The following is a 5272-nucleotide window of genomic DNA, read 5'->3' on the forward strand; positions in this document are numbered from 1 at the left end:
TATCCTTCCTGTGCTTATATATCTATTTCCTTCACCAAGTTAGGAAAGTTTTCTGTCATCATTTCTTAAAATAGGTTCTCGATCACTTGCTTTATCTCTTCTTCTGATATCCCTATGATGCAAATGCTATTATGTTTGTTATTGTCCCAAAGGTCTCTTAAATTTTCTTCATTTAAAATATTTTTTTTCTGTTCTGATTGGATAGTTTCTGCTACCTTGTCTCCCAAGTCATTGATTTGATCTTCTGCTTCACCTAATCGACTTTTACATTTTCTAGTGTATTCTTCATTTCAGTTATTGTATTTTTGTTCTTCATTTCTGATCATCTTTCATGGTTTCTATGTCCTTTTTATGCTTACTATCTCTTTGTTGAAGTTCTCACTGAGATCATGTATTTTTCCCCTAAGTCATTGAGCATCCTTATAACCAGTGTTTTGAACTCTGCATCTGGTTGTTTGCTTGCCTCTGTTGGAGTCCAGAGTGAGTGCCTGTGAGCAAGTGAATATGTGCACAGGACCTGTAAAGAGATGTCTGCATTTCCAGCTGCCTTTCATTTCACCCAGACAGTCAGAATCCCCAATGATTTTTACAGTAAATTTTGTGGGGACTCCTCTTTCCAACACTAGAATTCTGGGCTGGGGAGTACCGATATTGGACCGGGGTCCCTCGCTCCTCCATGGAGACCTCTGCAGCCAAGACGTTTTTCCTGATAACTCAATCATCACATGTGGGTATGGAACCAGCCCATTTTTTATCTACGCACTATTACTAGTCTCAATGTGACCTCTTTCCTATAATCCCAATTATAGGAATTATGTTCAGCTAGTCTTCAGGTGGTTCTCCAGACTGATTGTTTTATAATCTAGTTGCAATCCTAATGCAGTCATAAAAGGAGGCAAGCACAGCATTCACCAACTCCACCATCATGACCGGAATCTTCACTAACATTCTGTATGCTGGTTTTAGTTAGAAAGCAACCAAATGCTCATTTATCGTTAATCATCATAGAAGAACTTTAAAAATTATCTGAAATAATTTAAAATATGCCATAATGTATTATATTCAAGATGATATATACACATCCACATGCACAAATATACACACAGGTATATGCACACATGCATACACACATATAGCAAATATCTTCACATTTTAATAAATATGACATGGGAGACATACATTGTTTTTCTAACCAAGATTATTTATAATAAATTCTGTACCAATCATTTTTTTTTTGTATTTTAAGAAAGGAATATCCATAAAATTATTTAATAATATTTATATAGAACAATATTTCTAGGAAAATAGTATGAGTAAAATTGACTTTTATGTTTGTGTTGATACTTGATTTTTACTTTTAGTCAGAGACTCAAATAATTATCCATTTATTTGTTTGGTATTATTTTTCAAATAAGTTACTTTTCTGAATATTTTCCTATGTAGTATAATCACACAAAAAAGTGAAATTTTCTTTTTTCCTCATTCATGGAAACAGAAGTTTTTATGTACATTATTCATCAGAGATTGTTCTGTGTTTTTCTCAATATAATTAAGATCAACTGATGATCCGTTGGCAGGTAAAACAACAAAGTAAATTATATACTATGACACATTATGTTTAATATAAGCTTAGAATATGGAAAACATATAAGCTGAACAACCCCAGAAAAGAAAATACTGTAATTTTAAAATAGTTTGAAAACATCAGTGGTTGATAAAATATTTCTTTATGGGCTTGTGGTATTTTAGGACAAGATAAATTTTCTGGAAGTCCGATAGGGGGAAATGAAAGATCTGAAATAACGTTATAATTTTAAATTATTAAAATCGCACATGATAATTATAGTCATCTTTTAGACTTTTTATTCCTGTGACATACTTTTCATTCCAACTACTCTTCTAATTTGGAGGTTATTATCACTGAAAAAATAAGATTAGTATTCAGTGACGTCTGGTTTTCTCATAGCACTGCAGGCAACTGGTTAGAATTAGGCCAAGAGGGAAAAGAAAAGATGGTTGATAAACTCCTGATAGTGAATGAGTATGAAATATGATCTGAATTTTCTATGTACATTTTGCTATAATTTTCTAAGGCCTGTGATGTTTTCAAAAAAGGTGAAAATAATATATTTAATCATAAATTATCTTTAAAACTTGGTAGAAATATATGTTACATTTTTACAAGTGTAGAACAAAGCAGGTAAACTAAATGGTATCTTGAAAATTTTATGGCTGTAATTTAATGTCTCTGATCTTAAATATAATGCTATAAAAAATAGTTTTTGGTTTGTTAACTTCTTAGCTTTTACTTGTAGCAGAAATCTTGTATCTTTTAATTTCTGAAATGAGATTTTTTTTTTCTTTTTATCCAAAATTCTTAAGCTTATCCTAGGAGTTGGAGAGTTGATAAGTGTGTGTGTGTATGTTCACATATACGTACATGTGTGTTTTTGAGACACTGAGAATATACATTCTCAGTGTTCCTGTACATTGGTCTAATGCATAGAATAGCTGAGACATTTTTCTTTGCCAGAGTTCCTGAAAAAATAAAGCAAAATTTGGGAAGAGCCTAGGAAAAGTAAAAGTTGGCATTGTAATTCTCTAAATGGTAACAATTAATCTAATAAAATATATTCTAACATCTTTTTTAAATTTTAATAATTTTTAATATTTCAATTAAAGTTGGCATATAATATATTAGTTTCAGGTATACAGCATCATGATTAGACATATATCATATAAAGTGATTACTCCAATAAATCTAGTACTATTCTGACACCGTACATATTTATTACAATATTATTGACTATATTTCTTATGCTATACTTTACATCCCATGACTATTTTGTAACTACCAATTTGTACTTCTTAATTCTTTCCGCTTTTATACCCACTCCCCAGTGCCCCTCCTATTTGACATTCCCTCAAAATGTTCTCTGTATCTATGAGTTTGTTTCTTTTTTTTTAAATTTTTATTATTGTTGTTTGTTTTATTCTCTCAATTCCACATGTAAATTAAACAATATGGCATTTGTCTTTCTCTGTCTGACTTACTCCATTCATGATACCCTCTAGGTCTATCCATGTTATTGCAGATGACAAGATTTCATTTTTTATACCTGAGTAACATCACATTGTATATATGTACCACCATTATAGACACCCAGGATGCCTCCATATCTTGGCTATGGTAAGTAATGCTGCAATAAACATATGAAATCCCTTCGAAGTAGTGTTTTGGGTTTCTTTGGATAAATACCCCGAAGTAAAATTACTGGGTCTTACTTTATGTCTTATATATAGCCTTTGATTTAAAGTCTATTTTTTCTCATATAAGTATTATTACCTTAGCTTTTTTGTTTCAATTTTTATAAAATATCATTTTTATCCCTTTATTTTGAGTCCATGTGTGTCTTTCGATCTGAAGTGAGTTTCTTGTAAGCAGCATATGTAAAGGCCTTGTTTTTCTTATCCATTCAGCGACCTTATGTCTTTCGATAGGAGCATTTAATCCATTTACATTTAAAGTTATTGTTGATAGATATGTAGTTATTACTATTTTATTATTCATAGTTTTAATTTTTTTCTTCTTCTTAAAGAAGTCCCTTTAATATTTCCTGTAAAACTGGTTTGTTGGTGATGAACGCCTTTAGCTTCTTCATGTCTGGGAAGCTCTTTATCTGTCCTTCGATTCTAAATGATAGCTTTACTGGGTAGAGTAATCTTGATTGTAAGTCCTTCAAGGACTTACAATATTCATCATTTTGAATATTTCATGGCAATCCCCTCTGTCCTGTAGAGTTTCTGTTGAGAAATCAGCTGACAGTCTTATGGGAGATCTCTTGTAGGAAACTAATGGCTTTTCTCTTGCTAATTTTAAGATTCTCTTTTTGTCTTTGACCTTTCTCATATTATTATGATGTATCTTTGTGCAAGCCTCTTTGATTTATCTTGTTTAGGACTCTCTGCATTTCCTGGGCTTGTATGTTTATTTCATCCACCATGTTAGGGAAGATTTCCATCATTATTTTTTGAAATAGGTTTTCAATTCCTTGCTCTCTCTCTTCTATATCTAGTACCCATATGATGCAAATGTTGGTATGCTTGATGTTGTCTCCCAAATCCCTTTAAAATATCTTCCTTTATTATTATTTTTTTCTTGTTGCTGTTCTGATTGTGTGTTTTCTGCTACTTTATTGTATACATTGGTGATTTGATTCTCTCTTTCATCTAATCTACTGTTGATTTCCTCTAATATATTCTATTTTTTTCAAGGTGAGGCAACCCTTGGTTGACCTCGCAGATTGCAAGAATCTTGTCAGCTTATGATCCCTTATTTTTTTCATTTATTTTTATTTTTATTTTTTTACACGCCTACAGCACCTGGTTTTCTAGGTGGTCTCCCATCCAAATACTAACCAGGCACGACCCTGCTTAGCATCTGAGATCAGATAGGATCGGGTTTGTTCAGGGTGGCATGGCCATAGACTGATGTATTCTTTTTATTTCTTTTCTTTTTTCTAGCTTTAATGAAATATAATGGACAGATAGTCTTTCATATTAACATTTTACAATCAATGAGTTTTTTTTTTCATTCATAGTTGGCATACAGTAATGTATTATTTTCAGTTGTACAGCGGGTGATTACAGATCTATATAACTCACAAAGTGATCACCTCACTAAATCTAGTACCTCTCTTCCCCCTAGATATTTATTACATTATTAACTATTTTCCTTATGCTACACTTTATATCTCCATGTCTATTTTGTAAATATCTATTTGTACTTCTTAATCTCTTTGCCCTTTTTCACCATTCCCAATCCCCCCTTTAGTAGCCCTCAAAATATTCTCTGTATCTATGAGTTTATTTCCATTTTTGTTGTTTTTATTATTTATTTTGTTCTTTAAATTCCACATGTATGTGAAATCATGGCATCTTTATCTTTATCCAAATAACTTCATTCAGCACAATACTCTCTAGGTCCATTAAGTCAATATCTTTTCCTATCCACTTCCTTTTAGTCTTGTGTGTCTTTTAATCTGAAGTGAGTCTCTTATAGGCAACATATATAGGGAGTCTTATTTTTTATCCATCCAGTTTCCCTATCTTTTGATTGGAGCACTTAATTCTTTTCCATTTGTGGTATTTGTTGATAGGAATGTAGTTATAACCATTCTTTATTCATATTTTTGATACATGTCTTTCATTCTTAAAGAAGTGCCTCCAACGTTTTTGGTAATACTGGTTTGGTGATGATAAATCCTTTTAG

The 5272-nt window shown here is 31.6% G+C and overlaps 1 pseudogene; it reads right to left on the reverse strand.

The window, feature by feature from the left end:
* Positions 1-4371: 4371 nt before the first annotated feature.
* Positions 4372-4489, reverse strand: LOC120600186 (uncharacterized; annotated as a pseudogene).
* Positions 4490-5272: the final 783 nt, after the last annotated feature.

Source organism: Pteropus medius, unplaced genomic scaffold, assembly GCF_902729225.1.
Source record: "Pteropus medius unplaced genomic scaffold, Ma_sr-lr_union100, whole genome shotgun sequence".
Taxonomy (NCBI): Eukaryota; Metazoa; Chordata; class Mammalia; order Chiroptera; family Pteropodidae; genus Pteropus; species Pteropus medius.